General features: G+C 34.7%; 1 protein-coding gene across 4 annotated transcripts in view; it reads left to right on the forward strand.

The window, feature by feature from the left end:
- Positions 1 to 19767, forward strand: part of LOC118742662 (protein FAM13A) — a 120901-nt gene that overhangs the window by 9026 nt on the left and 92108 nt on the right. The window contains exon 2 of one of the 4 annotated variants that reach the window (XM_036474901.1): positions 9752 to 10217. The exons of 1 other annotated variant lie outside the window; for it this stretch is intronic. The gene's annotated coding sequence lies outside the window, so the exon portion shown is untranslated. Of the gene's footprint in view, positions 1 to 9751; positions 10218 to 17290; positions 17491 to 19767 lie in introns of those variants that run through there. 2 more of the 4 variants (XM_036474902.1, XM_036474903.1) reach the window with 2 other exon arrangements.

Here is a 19767-nt window from a genome sequence, read left to right on the forward strand (position 1 = left end):
TTCACCATGTGGAGTTGTTGCTCATACATCCGGCAACACTAATCCAATTGCGTGCGTTTGTAAGGTGCTTTTTCCGGCTACATTTGTAGTGAAGTCACATTGAGGCAATCTGTAAAGAGCGAGAAAAATTGGACAACAGAAAAGGAGCTGCGTTCCATCATGACAATGCTAGGCCACACACAACTTTGAAGACTCGAAACTAATTGACGGAACATGGTTGGGAAGTTGTAATGCATCGCCCTGCCTGAACCTTGTATTGTCTAACGATTTTCAGTAGAGAATTTTTTTATACCCGAGCGCACTTGTGCACAAGGGTATTATAACTTTGTTCACATAACGGTTGTTTGTAACAGGCAAAACGAATCGAGATAGATATAGACAAATGTATACATAAATGATCAGAGTGAAAAGAGAAATCGATTAAGCGGTGACTGTCTGTCCGTCCGTCCGTCCGTCCGTCCGTCCGTCTGTGCACACGATAACTCGAGTAAAAATTGAGATATCTTAACGAAACTTGGTACGTGGACTTCTTTTGGGCATAGGACGGATGGTATTGAAAATGGGCGAAATCGGACAATAACCACGCCTACCTCCCATATAACGGTAATTTTCAGAAATACGAAAAGTGCGATATTTTAGTAACAACTGAAGATAATTCACTCAAAATTGATATTTACAATGAGTTTTAGACGAAAAATAAGAATATTAAAAAATTTTGGCAAATGGGCGTAGCCACGCCTACTTATGGTTACATGTGTATATCTTGGTAACCGCTGCACCAATTTCTTCCAAACTTGGCACAGTTGTTGGTCCTGCTGCAACATACCAAATGGCCGAAAATTTTTAAAATCGGACAATAACCACGCCCACATCCCATATAACGGTAATTTAGAAGAATACGAAATCCTCGATAAATCAGTAAATATTAAAGCTAATTTATTCAAAATTGATGGTTGCAACAATTTTTTACCAAGAAATATGTTTATGATACAATTTTGGAAAATGGGCGTGGCACCGCCCACTTATGATCACATATATGTATCTAACCGTTCTAGCAATTTGAACCAAACTCGGTATGGTTATTGTGCTTGCCACATAAAAGCAAAGCGTTGAAAATTATTGAAATCGGACTAAAATTACGACCGCTTTTCATATAACGGTATATTTCAGAAATGCTTGAAACTGCAATATTTCGAAATTTAAGGACGCTAATTTACTTAAAATTTATACTCCCCGGATTATCGTGTAGTGGTAGCTTTCGGTAAGTTGGAAAACATATATTTAATAATTGCGCCGGGTATTTAATGTTCGGCTCCGCCCGAACTTAGACTTTCTTACTTGTTTTTTTTTTTAAATCTTATCCAAAAAGCCGCGGAGACTTTTCATATGACTCAATATATATGTACAAGACGACTTGAGTTTAGGTGTACAATCAAATGGGCATACGCGCGAGCATGCCTATAAATTCCAATGACAAGCAAGTTTCAGTTCTCTTATGTACATTTCTATGTGCATATATATATACAGAGTATTTCTACATAGTTACATACTCTATACATAGATACAAGTGAAAAGTTACAAGCGCCTCGGTCCGATGCCAATTCCTTGCCACACAGCAATATTGCTTGTCTCCATGGTTCAGAATCATTCTACATACACACAAACTTATATGTATATTAGGGCGATCCTAAATAACTAATGATGATTTCGTTTCTTCCAAAATATGTTGTCCTTCCCCGGTGCAAAATTTGTTTGATGTTGCACTTAACCCTGTAAAAGGGCATCTGATTTTCAGGGCAAACATCTCTCCTGACAAAGCTTCAAAGCGCAGAGAATGCGCCTTTTTTATATATATAATATATACATTTTTGACTCTAGACAATCAATTTCATGGTATTTTTTTTTTAATGTCCTACAAGAATATGCCTAGAAACAAAAAAAAATATCTTAAACGGTTCAATAGTTATAAAATTTTTAATGAAAACAAATTTTTTACTTGGTATTTACATGGCAAATTTCAAATGCGCACCGACACCTTTTAAAATTGGAATACGAATTTTTCCACATGTGAGAATTTTTTTCTTAGTAAATAGGTCCTTTTAAGGTCATAAATTCGTGAGGCTAGTTATTTTTGATCACCCTAATGTATATACACATGGGCACCTTTACACTTGATCCCGATTCGTCTTGTCCGGGGTTCAACAAAGCTCTCGACACAACTTTGTGAAATTGATGCCAATTGGCATTAATTATAAGGAACTGAGTGAGTCGATTTATTGAATCTTTGTCAGTTGTGTAAATAATCGAGCCCTCGTCTTGAGTTTGGTTGACCGTTGCTCATCAGGTGTTTGTGTGTGTGTGCTCCATATTGAGCTTTGTATCATACACACATCCATATGTATAGCTATAAATACATGTAGGCAGTACTATCGTTGCATTTCCAATGCCGGAGTTTTGCTTTATGCCATTCAATAAAATTTATTTATTTAGCTTTGATTTTATACCTATGTACATATTTACGAATAGCATTTTGCATTGCATTTTGTTTGCATGTGAGTATGTATTTATGTAGCTTCGTATAGTTGTTTTGCTAAGATATCAAATTCCTTCGTCGTTTCAGAAAGAGCTAGACTCACGTGTTTACTTTTGTGGAACATTCCTTCATCTTGGAAGTACTCATATTAAGATTTAATTTTGTAGTTACTATTTTGTCGCGTTGTTTTCATTTACCATTACTTGCTTAACTGCAGTTTGAAAAAAAAAATTTAAGAAAGTTCTTATGGGCTCTCTGCAGTTCTCACGAAAAATCACAAGAAATATTTTTCATTTATATTTGTGTTGGCTGAAAAAGTGCTGTAAATTTTCTTGAAGAAATAAATATATGTACATATGTATGTGCATATGTAGGTAGGTATCTGAGGTCAGGTTGGATAACTTCAATATAGCAGCAAAAAATTTAATTCTTTTAGATTCGCTAAAAAGTTTACAATGAAATGAGGGCTTCTTAAAGCCAAATGATACGAAAACCCCTAGACACGTAAACTTAATTTTGGGTCGTAGACTACGAATCTGCATACCGTTTTTCTAGATCAGGTCATTTTCCCCAAGATATTTTCATTTTAAATTTGCTCGTCGAATGAAAAAAAAATGCAAAATTTAACATGCAAAATGTTACTTATACGCCATGTACGAGTACGGCCATGTACGATGTGGCCGATGAGTAACATTATTTCCGGGCCCTAGTTAATACGAAAAATTATTGCACATTTTCATTTCATTTATCCATCGCTTTTCATCGCCAGTAGCTTGATTTTTTGACAAAAGAACAGGCCTTAATACAAATTTAAAAAATTACAAAAGATACCTACCTACCGAGAGGTGATCGCTATAAGAAAAAACAATTAAAATCTGCCAATATACTGAATTTACCGACTCAAGCGTTCTACTAAATTTTCAGCAATTGGCCATAGCTCCTTAAAGGTTAATCCTATATATACATACTAGGTCAACTCATAGCCTCCAAAATTTACCGTGCTCCGTGTAGTCCTGGAGACTAAGTTCTTTTAACCACACCTAAATTACTATCAACCCATAGGTGATGCACTTCTACCTTGACAAAACTTCTGGTAGAATCCATTTGCCGTTCGGCGGCGACGTAAAACTGTAGGTCCGTTATAATTACGATGGCCATCCGTCCTGTATTATACGGGACAGTCCTCTGTTTGACCCAATGTCCTGGTAACTTATTTATTTTATACGGGACGCCAAATGTTCTATATTTCTTTTAATGCCATGTCTTTGTCCCGTATTCGGTGTCTCGACACCTTGACAGCTCTTTGAAATGGCATTCCTATGAATGATGTTTAAGTGATGCTGGCATATGATATAAATTTTCTCCATAAACAGTTATTATTTTCTAATCTGAATGCCTGTGATTCGAATCCAGGAATACGTTAGTGTTAAAAATAAAAACTAAGACTCGATATTTTTGTAAATTTTGGCTGTTTTTCTTTATTTAATGTTTATTATTTATTTTATGAAAGTAAAGCTCTTTTCCTAACAAACACCATATATTTAATACCAAATTTACAACTTTGTGCAAAAAACTATAAAAACTAATTCTGCAATGTTTCACCAAAATTTCAAACTTCTTAATTAGAATCTAGAAAAAATTTGGTTTGCGATTGGAAAGTGCTGCTCATTTCCGTTAAAAAAAAAAACAAAAAAAAAATGGTTGAATACACTTACTGTGTATGAAAAAAATGCGTAACACCCTCAACACAAAATAAAAAATAAAATGCCAAAAATTAATGGTAAAAGCCTTAGCGACTTCAAAATTGCACTTTATTGTATTAAAATTTAACGATTTTTTTTTAACAAATTATACGAGGTAAAAATCTTGGAGAAAATTATCCTACAAATTTGTGGTACTATAAGGATACTGTTTCAGGGCTAATACATTTAGGATCACTGAAGAAGGCTTCAAGATCTGTAAGCTGTTGTGGAAAACATTTGCAAAATTATTTTTTCTTCCGTATTCGGCTCCCACAAATATGGTCACCGTAGTTGTAATGTCAAGATACATACAATATTTACACCTCAATATTTTTTTGCAGTCTTTATCGAAGAAAGAAGACACCTGTTTTTTTTATTTCGTCATGATATTCGAAAATCTCGAAAAAAAATTCCCGAAATTTTGAACTCACGGATAAGCATCTTTTCTAATTGTTTGCAGTTAATTAACTATTTGTTGGAGGAAATCAGTTAAGGTATCAAAATGTGCGTAATTACCTCGGCTTTCCATGAGAGTGTGACATAGATTAAAATAAAATAATTTTTGTATTAAAAGGTCGCATTTTTTAATTTTAAATTTTTTTTTATTAACTTCATCATGTTTGATTTTTATTTTTTTCAACCTGAATAGTTGTAAAACTTTATGGAGTACGCTGTAGAACTGTAGAAGTTACGAGTTTTTTCATACCTGCGTACATAAAGTATATACTAGTTTATTAACTGTAAACAATTGAAAAAATATACTTCCTCGTGTATTTAAAGTTTCGGGAATTTTTTTTATAAATAGGTGTCTTCTATTTTTTCGATAAAGAATGTAAAAAAATATATTTCACCCAAAAAAAATTATTGAGGTGTAAATATTGTTTGGAATGACCCATACACAACTTAGAGAAGAAGCTCGGCCAAACACTTAGTAAAAGTAAAAATACTTTTTTTATGTACCGCAAGCTCGTTTTTTCCAATGCACATCAAATTAAAAATAAATTTTACTTTTAATTTGTCTAACGAGTCAAATCACAAAAAAATTTTATTTTTATTTGGTTCAGGAATGAAATCAGAAATAAATTGTATTCACGATTTGGTTCGCGGAATAAATAACACTGCAGGGAAAATTTCATGTTTTGAAATGACACGCCGCAGCACGTAAACTAAACTTTGAGTCGTAGTTTACGAATCTGTATTCTGTTGCTCTAGTTCAGGCCTTTTCCCCAAGATATTTTAATTTTTATGAAAAAAACTCAAATTTTCACAGGGAAAAAATTTATAAGCCAATAGTAAATAAGTAATTTTTAAGCAAAACCAAAACCGACTTCTATTCTCATACACAAATTTAAAAGCTGAGGTCCCCACCTCCCCTTTAAAAAAATAATTATAGAAAGCGTTAGCCATACATAAAAAAAATATTCCGACCAATTCATAACCTCCTTTTTTTGAAGTCGGTTAAAAATATCTTTAAAAGAAGTTCTCTAAATATGTACTAAACTGGACCATAACCTATATATACGAATGAGCTATATGGTTTGAATTCTTTACAACTTTTTTAATTATTATTTTTTAATTTTTTTTTTTCAGAAATTTGTGAAGAAGACTTGGGGAATTAATTATGAATCATTACACGATCAAACAACGTGCACAAATCATTGAATTTTATTTTCTAAACCAACGGTTGTATTGACACAGCGTGCATATCGTCGTCATTTTAATGTGCGCATTGCACCCGCAGCGTCAGCAATAAACCATTTGATTGGAAATTTTCGTCAACATGGGTCTGTAAGAACCCTTCCTGGTGCCGGAAGAACACCTAGCGTGCAGCGTAGTCCATCAACATCAACAAGGAGGCGTTCGACACAACTTGGACTATCACAGCGGTCGCTGCAGAGAATTCTGATGACATTAGACTTGTTCCCATATAAACTTCAGCTTGTGCAAGAGTTGAAGACGACCGACTACCAGCAACGGCTTGAATATGCCATTCGTTCCCGTGAAAAAGCGGAGGAAAATCCAGACTTTATTCACAATTTGGTAATGAGCGATGAAGCCCATTTCCTATTAAATGGGTATGTCAACAAGCAAAACTGCAGGATTTGGGCTACGGAAAATCCAAGAGCAGTGCATCTGCGAGAATTACACCCACTTAAGTGTACTGTTTGGTGCGGTGTATCCTCGGAAAGGATAATTGGACCATATTTTTTTGAAAATGAAAGTGGTGTCTCAATCTCTGTTAACGGTACTGCATATCGGACGATGTTGGAAAATTTTATTAGGCCAGCTGTGGAAAACCATCCAAACTTGTGGTTTCAACAAGATGAAGCCACAGCACATACTGCACGTGCCTCTATGGCTTTGTTAAGAGACATATTCGGCGAACGCATTATTTCGCGCACAAGCGATTTTAACTTCACCAGATTTAACAGCTCCTGACAGTTTTCTTTGGGGATATTTGAAAGAAAGAGTGTACGTTAACAAACCAAGAACCATTCTCCAACTCAAACCAACATTCGAAATGAAATCATGGCTATTACACCCGAAATTCTGCGAAAAGTTATGGAAAATATGCTAAAAAGAGCACATATGTGCGAAGCAGAAAAAGGACATCACTTACAGGATATCATTTTTCAAAGCTAATTACAAAAAATTCCTCAATAATGTTCTGTATTTAAAAAAAAAAATATAATAATCGCATAAATTAAAAAGTTAAAAACCATTTAAACCATATAGCTCATTCGGCGCCACCCTGTATAATACGCGAAGGGATTTTTGGGCCAGGTCATCAGATTTGCACCGTTCGTTCAATTTTCACAAATCGATGGGCTTGGGCTGTATATTGCATTAAGCTTTTACTTTTTCGAAAAGATTTGCCATTTGTTGAACAATTAAATTCAAGCTATTTAATAATCGTCACATCCGCACTGTTCGTTCCATTTTCAAAATTGAGGTGTCAAAGTAAAGAGTTTGGGCTGTAGATAATAATGTTTTACGTTTTCGAAAAGAGCTGCCACCTTAAAAGAATTGTATAAAAATTATTTAAAAAGTTAAGCCAATTATTTCAAAATAGGTATCACGGTTTGAGGAATTTGAGAAACTAGTAGTTTGTAAATATTTTCGAAGAGGTTGCCACCTGTTTGAAAAGTTGAACCTAGTTAACTTATACACAAGTTATTTGAAATGTGAAAATACGGGTGTCAAGTCAAAGAACGTTGAAAAATATTTAGCTCGAACATTTAAAATGTTTGAAGAGGGCTGCAACGTGTTTTATTCAAATTATTTAACAAGTTGCATTAACTATTAAAAGATGGATACCAGTAGTAATGGGTTTGTAAAGGCTTTATTTCTAAGAGGAGAGTGGCCATCTGTTTAATAAATCAAACTCAACTTAAATTATGGCAATTAGGTAATTGGAATAACCCAGCAAAAAACACGATTACCACAGAAACGAAAGCGGAAACGAGCTAGGCGATGGGAATCGCTTACCCTTTCGCTTCAAGAAGGCCTTCTTTTAACATGGGCATGTCATTGGCGGTAAGCCCTTACCCGCAGCATTAGCAGAGAAGCGAACAAAGAATGCCTTACAGATAAACTAATGTAGAATGCCTAGATAAGTACATACTTATTTACATTAAATTGAAATCAGAAAATGTCTTAAAAGATTAAAATTAATTAAAATTTGTATGAATCAGTTGTTATACATACATATGTATGTATTTAGGTATTTAGATTTTACTTAAAAATCGGTATGTACATACATGCATATTTAATCAAGCTTAAAATTGTACTTCCTCACTCTTGTACTTCACTTCATTGACTGACTTCAACTTCGTTGCAAATTGAACAAAGCAAAACATGATTTTTATGCGAGACAAATTTCCACAGAAAGTAACGGTAGAAAAAGAATTTTTGGATATTCATTCTATTTTTCAGCTGACTACGATGTAGCATTCTACTTTGCATTCTCCAAAATGAAGCGAAATAAAAAAAATATTGGAAGACATTCTACTTTGCATTCCCTGAAATGAAGCAAAGAAGCGAAACAAATAAAATATTGAAGGACATTCTACTTTGCATTCCCCGAAATGAAGCAAAGAAGCGAAATAAATAAAACATTGTAGGACATTCTACTTTGCATTCCCCGAAATGAAACAAAGAAGCGAAATAAATAAAATATTGTAGGACATTCTACTTTGCGTTACCGGCAATGCCTAAAAGAAGCGAAAAAATTTGAAGGCATTATACCGCTATGTCTTCTGGAACACGTTACCACTAAAAGCGATTACCGATTTTTTGCTGGGAAGTAACACAATTTGGGTGTCAGGCGAAAGAGATTGAGGAAGGTTTTAGTTTGAAAGTGTTTTAAAGAGAGTTCCTACCTGTTTGAAATTTCGAATTTAGTTATCTTAAACTCAAAGAGTGTTAAAAAATCGTTAGTTTGAAAACTAGGCATATATTTTAGGTGATTCAAGAACTTCCACTTGTTTAAAAAAATAAATTAATTATTAAAATATGGGTATAAATCGAAATGAGTTTCAAAAGGGATTTATATCTTGACTATATTTTGGGCGGTTGCCACATGTTCAAAAGCGCAAATTTTATTTAATCTATCAGTTAATTAAAACATGTATCAGTCGACAGAACATATAAATGCTTTTTTTTTTGAAAATTACGTATACGGAAAGGAATTTTTTGTGAAGGTCATTAGATTGGCACCGTTCTTTCGAATTTCAAAAATTATAGTGGGAAATTAAAGACATTGGCCTTTAGACGTGCGATAAGCTTTTATTCTTTGAAGTTGAGACTCAGAAATTGTTGCACGGATTTAGTTGAAATATGACACTCGGGTCCCTTATAACTCTGATTAACATTGAAATAATTTTTAGGGCCTTGAAACTCAATTTTGGTAATTTTAACGTCATGCCGGTTCACTTGTAAGTTTATATTCAGGCAGGTTCTGCAATTCATTTCCGAGCGAATTTCAGCCCCTGCCAATTTGAATTCAAAGCTAGTTTGCCTCAAATTCACTCGGAAGTGAATTACGGAACCTGCCTGATTATTTAGGATTTGGTACAATTTTCAGTTCAGAAATTTTTCTGATTTTTATACCAAAGCGTACTTGTGTACAAGGACTTTGTTCACATAACGGTTGATAATAAAATCCTAAAGGAATCCAGGATTAGACCAAATTATTGAAAGTTAGAGCGTGAAGTATAATTTTAACAGAAATTAGAAAAATTATGAAGTTTTTGCAAAACTGACGAACATTAAACTGTACTTAATTTTTTTGATGTTTTCCAATATTTAGTGCTTATTTAAGCGCCTAAAATTGCTTTTTTCTTGCTAATTTTTTCTGTCCCGGCTATAAATATGAAATGAATATCTCAACGAACTCTAAAAATAATAAATAAACTAGTTTCTTTGAACAGTATTTTCTAAAATTACTAACTTTATCTACATAATATAATTTCAGCAGCGTGAAGACTAAAGTACAGCGATTAGGAGCAACCAACATTGCATAATTACAACAATAAATAAACTGAAAAGTTTCGATATCATAAAAAATATCCGATCGAAAATCAACGAAAAGGCAGCTTTTCAATGAAATCAGCTACATATGAACTTATTTACATATTTAGCGATTAAGCAAATTTTTCTGATTGAATAATATTCGGGAACTGAGCATAGTCGCCTGAAAGCTATATTACTACAGGCACCTTATCACAAAAACGCTGTGCCATAAAGCCGGCAACTCGAATATTCCTATCTTCATACAAACTTACATTTGGGAGTATCGACGCAAGTTCTGCGTTTGCATTATTACCGTACAACACACCCATAAAATTGGCCAATCAGCATTAACCATAGCAACATAAATAAAGAGTGAGAGAGAGAGCGAGAGAGAGCGTACGTGGTTGAGAGCCAAATGAATTAAAACGGTGAGTGGCAATATTTTTTGTAGCATAAATTTGGATAGAAAGAACATTCTAGAAATTTACGCCTATCCGAAGAAGATACGTACGTATGTATGTATGTATCAGGGTTGCCAACTCCCCTGAGGCTGATTCCCCGAAATTCTTGAAAAAATCCCCCTGTTCTCGATGAAATTTACCCAAAATGAATTTTACTACATATTTAAGGAGCTTCATGCTCATTTTTTTAATCAAAGAAACACCAAATATGATTAATTGTGATGCAACTATGTTATAAGGACATTTTAACATTTAATCTTATAATGTAAAAAGCTAATCGATGGCTTGGGTCCGAAAACGAAACGAGAAAAAAGAGTGTCAAACGAAAACGTGAAAAAAGTGAAAAATGTCGCTATACATAGCTGCAATTTCTTTAATATCCACACCGTTGCACGATGCAATTACATACCCTTCAAGAAAAGGACTCGTCACTAACACACTAAAATAAACACCAATACATAGAAAAACATCTGTAAAAATAACCTTAAGAAATACAATAAGTAGAAAAGAAACCTTTTATCACTGCTGGTAAAATCCACATGTGAGAAAGGGACTCATAGTCACATGTACACAAAAGAACTGGTCAGGTTTTTCATATTACCCCCGAATTTGTGATGAGTAAATTGCAGCATTATTGCATCAGCACTGACCGTCAGGTTACCGGTCCTTTGCCAGTAAGATTTCTTGTAGGGTAATGTTTCAAATCCGTGATACAAAATGAGGGATTATTATCACAATTTGTAATTTATAAATGCAATTTTATCGTCAAAAGGAATATACTAATCGAAATCGTTTGTATGTATATTGAATTCCCAAAAATTTAAAGTCATTCCCCGACTCCCCGGGAAATTCAAATTCCATCAAAATCGGCGAATTCTCTCCCAGTTGGCATCACTGGTATGTACATTCATGTTACAAAAGCAACAAACGGCCTTGCAGCATAACGGGTTAGTGCATAAAAAACGTATAGCATACATTGCGTGGAATCATAGAAACGAGTAGAACATAATACAAGCCAATACACATTTATCAGAGTAGACGTGATTTCGACAATTCGCTCTTTTAAACTGCGTGTGAAATGTGAAACCTTAACCCTTTATAATTCATAACATTTAACTTTTTATTTCCATTTCCATTTGTGAGCTGCGCAATGGATTTTAAAGGCTAATATTAAGTGGACTTACGAACGCAGTGCTATAATCGTTCTCACTTTCTACCTTAGAGAAGCGTCAATGAATTTTTATGGCGAAGTTATGCACAAAATATTACCGAAAGAAGGAGAAAATGTAGGAAGATGGGCTTCAATGCATAACTGGGTTTATTATGCGAATCTAATAAATATAGAATTCGCATATGTTTGAGAATAAATAATTTGAATAAAAAATTAAATGCCCAAAAACATTGGCCGAATAAATACAAGAAAATTGGCAAGGCATTTTTATAAATGATGTGTTAATTTCCTTAATGCGCAATTTGCTTTAAGTAGTACATATAACTATGTAAGAGCGGACGTGCAATAATTACACAGGCCGACAGAATTTCTCAGAAGCAGAAACCTGGATATACTTTTCCGAATGAACGCTGAACTCAGATATCCTAACCTAAAATTGCGAAAATAGCTGTTTTCCGTCTATATTTGAGTTTACTTAGCATCAGAAAACTTTCGGAAAAGTATATCGTTACCTTAATTCACAAAGGCCATAACCAACTCTTTATTTTCGAAACTGCGTTTTTCACAGATTTTGGTAGACTTTATTAAAATATACCTTCCATAAATATTTTAAAGTGTTAGTACCAAAAGCAACTGAGTGACATGCCACTTTTTAAAAGACCCACTTTTTTGATATTATTTTTAAAATGTTTTTTGCTTCCCCTGTAAAATGAAAAAGTTGTTGGTTGGTGTCTTTGCGAATTAAGGCAACGATATACAGGTTTCTGGTCCTGAAACAAGGTCGGTTTATCTTACTAAAATGAAATTAGATTTAAATATTTTCATATTTACAGACACTTTCATTTAAAATGATGTTGAGCTTCGGCAAATATGGTGCACGCAGCACAAAGGGTTAATTTGTTTGTTTACACATTATAGTCATCTATGAGAGAGTTCGACTGGGTTGTCACTTCTACCTTGTTGAATATGCCTTGATAAAAGCGAGAGTAGAGAATCACACCGAGCTTATTTTACAAGTGTGAGCAGTGAAGTTTTTCAAGAGAGTAAGTAGAACGGGGCCGTGTTCTTCACATATCTATATATGTATGTACTAAGATACATATATTTAGATGTTGCTTTTGTTATAAATACATATATGTTTATGTATGTATGTGCATGTCGCACATTCATAACTCCACCGGAGTGTCGAAGTTACTACAAAATCTCTTTCGCAACATACTCATATCTATGTTGTATCTACATACCCGTTCGGAAAAATTGTAAAACAAAACGCCATCTTGGAGCTCTTATTTCGGATCTTTTGAAATCATTGGATTTCCGTGCTTGATTCTTACTCCTTTTCATTTTGTATGGAATGGTCAGCGTTTCCAGGCCTTCTGATTCAGCGTCCCTTTAGAAGAAAAAAATTCCCATAAAATAATGGTTTATTTTTTTTCTTTTATTTGATTTTTGTCGCGTTGGAAGCACGCCTTCACGTCTGCCTTCGAATGGCAGGCTACTGAATGATCTTCTAATAAAGCTTCCAAAGAGAAGGTCTAATTGAAAAAATCCCTTCCTAAAGAAACTCTCCCCATTTTACCGGCTGGGTACATACACACATATGCATAAACAAACATACGAATGCATATATGGGTATGTCGATAAATATTTGGAAATTTTCCATTGATACATATTTTAGAGAGGGAGTGCAAAGTTTGTATGTACACAGGTACATATTTATGTATCTGTAAAAATGTATTTTTCATCAACCGTAATATGTACATATGTATATATGTATGAATGCAGTAGCAACATATGACAACAATGTTGAGGCACGGGACAAAAATTGGTCTTGCCACATAACCATTGGGTAGGAGGGGCCGAAGCACAAAAAATTTTCCGCTGTGAAATCTCGCTCAATGCAGGAAGTACAAAAGGCGTTTCTCAGATAGACCACAGATGGAACGCAACGTATGTTTTGTCCATCTACGATCCCTCGATGCCTTACAGTCATAACCATGAACTCTCTTTTTGTAGTAGTTACAGGGCTGGGCAACACCTTCAGTTCAACTTCTACCCCTGCACCAATTTTCCACCATGTAGCCGGTGTCAGTTTTTGAATCATCAGTAAATATGCTACAATTTGTAAGCCCTAGCTCAGCATTTGAGCACCGAGACTCGTGGAACTCATAATGTTATAATCTCTTCAGCAAAGGCTACTATCCTGGAGCATTGAAAAACAAATGTATCTGGATCTCTTGTACAAGCTATTTCGGCCTGGCCTCGTCCCAACGAGTTTCATAGCAGCATTAATTTATTTTAAGACAGTGGCTTGTAGAGAAGGCAAAAACGCCGCTAAAGAATTTCTCCTTTTTCTGGTAACTTATGGTGATTTCGTTTCTACCAAAAATTGTTGCCTTTTGATTGCCTCTTTCTCTTTTAGCGTTCGATACTAAATTAAATGCAAAGGGTGGGCAGCTTTTGTGTTCGTTTCTTAAAATGTCACACTCTTGTATGGCAAAAAAGGCACATTCTCTTCCCTGTGAAGCTATGTCAGGGGAGATGGTTGCCCTGAAAATCAAATGGTTGTTTGAAACGACAATATTATGAAATGTGTGAACTAGACAAGGACAAGAAGGCAAAAACATACCTTTTTTTAGGGTTTAGTGTAACATCAAACACATTTTGCACCGGGAAAGGGCAACATTTTTTGGAAGAAACGAAATCACCATTAGCCTTGAGTATATTCATATCACTTTCCCATTTCCATAACATGCAATCCAGTTTTTGTGGGTGTGGGTTTGGTCGGTCTCGTCTGCATGTTTCTCTCATAGCGGCTTGACCTGGGTTTTTTACTTCAATTCGTTGCCATCCAAAGCCATGAGCCTCATTTCCGGTATAGTTCTCCTTTTAAATGGAACAATGACGATATTTGTTATGTATGTATTAAGTCCAGTCCAATTACTAATAGGCTTCAGAAGAGGAGTGATAGTACTCCTCTCCTGGAAACATACAGATAACGTACTACCCCTGCAGTGGTTTCTGCTATTTGAGTGCGTAGCAGTGACTTATATATCCCTTCCGACTACCTCATGCGAGATGTTGTCGAAAGCTCCTATGCATGCCAAGGAAGCATCAGCGCAGAACCGCTCCATAACCGAAAGCAAGTTGATAGGTAGCTAGTACCTGACTGTATTTGTGGACCTGTGGACTGTTTAGGATGATTGCGGTGTGCTGGATGTGATGTAATTGTCTCTTATCTTCCACCATTATCTTATCTAATACCATTATAGGGCTGAAAGATTTTTGTTAGAAACTAATTAAATCTTGAGTTCCTATAAAATCTACTTGAACTCTTCCCCGCCGTGCTGGCGTGTAGTTTCGGGCTAGGCTATCATTTATTATTCCTACTGGGTGTGTGATAACTAATTATGTATTCCTTTATAGCAGGACGGCATTTATCATCAGATTTGTATTGAGAAAACAAATCCAAGGCCCACCTGACTTCCGCTTCTAAGGAGATGGTGATTGCTTTTTTAAATTCCGCTAAATGAAAAAAAAACTTTGTTCCTTCGGTCTTCTTACATCTTCAAGCTATAGGAAAAGTAAAGCTCGGAATCTTTTTTCGATTTTGAAAAAAATAAAAAATTGGCTCATATATGCGACTTTCAACGTAACCTCATATGAAGTAATAATTATGACATTTATGGCATTTTTAAAACGTTAAGAGGTTGAGTTTGCATGGGTTTAGTTGTTAAAATAAATCGATGACTCCATTTTTTTATGTTTAGTTATTATTATTAGTCAAATGAGGGCAAAATTTCGGAATGATATGTTCATCGGTCCGCTTTTATGACCTTTTTAAGGTGCCATTGAGGTTATTTTTGTATGGGAGGTATGACTTGAAATAACTGATTACGCCCAATTTTTCAGGGTCCACACAAACCGTTTTTAAAAGCATATGGACAAAATTTCGGAGTCATGTATTAATTATTGCGCTCTTTACGGCATTTAAGTGCATTTTTGTGGTTAGGTTTTTATGGGAGGTTTGCTTTAAAACATACAACATACGTAGTCATATAAATATTAATCGATGCACATTTTATGTGATTTTAAGATGCATCTGAGTTTAGGTTTATATGGGAGATAGATTCTAAAATAAATCGGTCACGCAATATATATTTTTTCTTTTATTTGTGTTCATAAATTTTGGATACTTCCGTAGTTGAGGTTCTATGCCCATTCCTTCTAATTTTTTTTTTCAAAAAACGTATGGGGCTGTACAACTGTGCGGAGTCCGGCGCGCGCGCTCGTACGAGTACATATCGGCGGGCGTCCAACTGTGATCCAACAAACGAAGCGATTAATAGAGAACACAATAACAACGTGCAAAACGTGAGAGAAACGTGAGTAAATATACACCACCACCAAATTCAATTGAGTACGTTCGTATACGTTTACAATTGTTCGCCTGCACTGCAACAACCTCAAGCCGGCATCTATGTAGGGCAAGCAAGAGGCTCCAAAGGGGCAATAGCACAAAACATGCCATCATCGTCAACGAAGCGTTCGAATAGTAGTGCGTTATACTAAACCCAGTAGGGAAACGTACATACTAATGCCGAAGTAAGTAGTTCCTTACATGTTAATTCTCTTTTGGATGCTACCAACTGGCGCATTTAGCATTGCAACATTCTACGATATGCGATGCAACAATCCCCCGTTACATCCAATGCTCGGACTTCTACCACATTGTGGTAGGTCTACCACATTTTTGAGCGTCTATCACATCTACAACACAAGATGTGAAATCTACCACATACATATGTATTCACGCATTTGAGTAGTCTTATTTTTGCTCGCCATAATTTTATCTATGTACTATTTAATTTTAAGAAGGGGAACATTTTCAACACTTAAACACTTCGTAATGAAGAAATAGCTGGCAGCACTCTGCCAAATTTTAGAAATCTTTCAAAGTATGTTCGAAAAATGTCTGTCTATTTTCTGTTACATAAAATTAAAAAAAAAAAGCGGAAAATGTTTTTATTTATTTTAAAATTCAATTATTTTTTCGATTTTGAGGCATTATTTTGATTAGTACTATTATTTGGAGGGAAAGGGGATCGGGGTGTACAACAGAAAGTACCCGAAGTTTTATATGGAAGGAAATGCGAACACTGGCAACGAAAAATATGCCAAAAATCAAAAAAAGTATGGTTTTGTTTATACTCTTGTAAAAAATTAATAAAGTATTTTTTTTTTTATATATATTATCTATATTTTCTTTTTCGTAATACATAAAAAAAAAATAAATAAATAAATATTAGACTGTCTGAAAACTGAGATCTACCACATTTTTTCTTAAATCTACCAATTTTTTCCAGATCCTATCACACGCAATTTTTTTTTCGATAGTTTCGAACTAGTTCTAAACTCGACAGATTGGATCTAATTCGCTGTGCATCCCTTTTTCGGTAGTTCCGAACCAGTTCTAAATTCGTCACCTTAGATCAAGATTTCTTATGAAAGGTTTTTTTATTCTTGCTTGCATTAAACGAAATTAAAAAAAGTCCACTTATCAACTTTTACCGCTAAGCTATCGATATAGGTTTAAAAAGTAAATTAAAATAGTTTGTAGGATTAAAATAGGATGTAGCTACTATCAGCCTGGTTCGTTTTTGGCGATAAGGGACCACTACTGAACTAGAAATTTGATTCACTTCTTCAGGTTTTCGGTGCAGGGGCACATACATACATAGATACATATATATATGTATGCATGCGTATTATAATATTGGTCGTCGTAGGTCTCCGAGTTCGCTCAATGGTATCGTAGCCGCTGCCACCGCTCTTTTTGGCTTTGGTTACATGCGGCCGTAGCAGATAGAAATTGCGTCTTTTGAATGACACAACGTGAATCGGACATCGGCATCGACTAAACAGTATACGGTAGTGCTATAGTGAATAGTATTTTTTGTTTCCAAATGTGTTTTTTCTGGCATTTCTAATTGAAGCAGAAACCAGCTGTGTGCAAATTCACGCACACAAACATATGCATTGCGTTGGTTTCTACAGCTTGTGCTCGTGGTAAGCGTAGAAAAAAAAGAGAACCATAAAAATGTGCATGTAACCAATACAAGTAGTAAGGTATCTATCTAGTAGTGTGTGGGAGAGGGTTTGATGGAGGGTCGTGCAGACGTGGGCGGAAAGAAAAGCTAATTTTAGTGTAATATTTTTGTGTTTAGCAATAAAATTGTAAATGAAAGTAGACGCAAAAACTTGGCTGCAATGCGAAAAGAGCAATGAAATTCGAAGAGTTAAGCGTGCAGAGTTTGTGGCAATTTATGCCAAATAGCGAAAGATGCTCATCGGGCACGGATACACTTTATTGATTTTTTTCAGTAAAGAGATGTGCGAACATGTACATACATGTCGTCGTTTAAAGCACAAAACCGCGTAACCTGGTTTTGCAAAACCTCGTAACTGACATTTGTGCCAAAAAAAGATATATTCCTCACCGGAAGCTCCTGGCATCAAGCCCTTATCCATTCATACTGAAATATCTATACTTAGTCATAAAAAGAAAAGATAATTAGGGATAAAAGAGAGAACCGTTTTGAAATAAGACAAGTTTTGCCCTCTCCTATAAAATTTTCGCAACCTCACAAAGGAGGTTTTGCATTTTCTTGATACGCGGTTTTGTACTTTAAACGACGATATGTAATGTTTGTATGCTTATAATTGTGAAAATCGTCTAAAATATGGATTTTTGGCTCCAAGTGTTCGGCGGAAATCTAAAAGAGATTGGGTCTGGAGAGTTGAAGTAGAAATAATAATGTAAATGTTTTCCAAAAAATTTATTAGCAATTAAAAAGTAAATCAAATTTACTAAATATGTATATAGAAAAGATTGAAACGAACTGTTTTAGTATACCAACTCAATTTAAGAAAAAAACAAAATCAGTTAGGTTTTTTTTTGGCGAATCTCTGTATGTTTGTATGCAGAGTTAGAGCTGCATCGGCTGTTTAAATAAAAGCAAAAATTTTAATTTTAAACTGCCCCTACAACGTGTTTCAATCAGTTCTATTAAAACAGACTTTCCCACGAATCCGTAAAATGCACTAAAACCGAGTGATGGTAGGGACAGGGAACATTAAATTTTTTACATTTTTTCAACGCCGAAGCAGCTCCGACCCAGTATATAGATGTTTATTTTTTATTGATGTACATTTGTATGTGCATGCATGTGGTATGTAATTTATTTGCCAAAATTTTGCTGAGCTATACTCGAAAAGGTGACTAATTATTTCAAAGGCGACAGTATATGTAATAAAAAAAGGTTGTTAAATGTATGCCATAAAATCAACATTTTTATATGCCATTAGTTTGAAATTTATGGAGCAGCAAAAGATTGCGACTTAGGTGAAACGAGTATGTCCATTTTTTTTTTACAAGCTTTTAGTTTTTCAAAAGCGTTTATTATTGTAATAGCTTAGCCGAAAAAATATCTAAATATCAGAAACGATATTTCTTGCTTGCCCTTTTTTTCAAGGAATAATAAGCGTCTCACTTGGAGGGCCAAGTACACCCACGACCGAAATAATAAAAACGCCTTATTTTGACCAGTTTTGGCTCTATTTCTTTGGTTTATTTAATATTTAATATAAATTTTTTTTTTTTTTTATAAAAGTGCAGCCCGTTATCGAACTTTGTACAAAAATTATAAAAATTTTGCAAAGCTACTTTATATTTTCAACCTTTTAATCTGATTTTTCAAATATAATTTTCGTATAATAAAAAGTAAGTTTTAATATATACACTTTGTTGTACTTATATTGAGAAATTTATAAAGTGGAAAATACACTGAGGAGCAAAACCGGAACAGTAATACATAATGTGAATTTTCTTGCAATATATTCGCAATATATGAAGACTTTTTTGTAATCTAGCTTCGGAATTCACATTTCCAATGTTTATTTCATCAGAAGGCCTTAAACACAATGATTAATACAAGCAGATAAAGAAGAAAATTGCAAAAAAACGTAGCAACTAGATTGTTCCAGTTTTGCACCCGACAGAAAATTTTACCATTGGCTTGACTTTTAAGAAATATGGTCATCTTGGGATACTTTCGCACAGTTTTTAGACGAAATCTGTTGAGAACGCGCACCGGTTTTCCTCAACGCCATGCCCAAGGTCTTGCACGCGATTGGGCGAATTTTCGCAATTAAACAGTGGCATTTTCAAACAATTCCATAAGTTTTCTGTTGAATCAAGTCTGGGCTTTACGCAGGTCACTCCATGATTATAAAAAATTGGGATTTATACCTATTTGGCCCCCTGTTTCGGAGGATATTTCTGAT

The sequence above is a fragment of the Rhagoletis pomonella genome, unplaced genomic scaffold (genome assembly GCF_013731165.1).
Source record: "Rhagoletis pomonella isolate Grant_MI unplaced genomic scaffold, Rhpom_1.0 Rhpom_scaffold_00007, whole genome shotgun sequence".
In the NCBI taxonomy this organism is placed as follows: Eukaryota; Metazoa; Arthropoda; class Insecta; order Diptera; family Tephritidae; genus Rhagoletis; species Rhagoletis pomonella.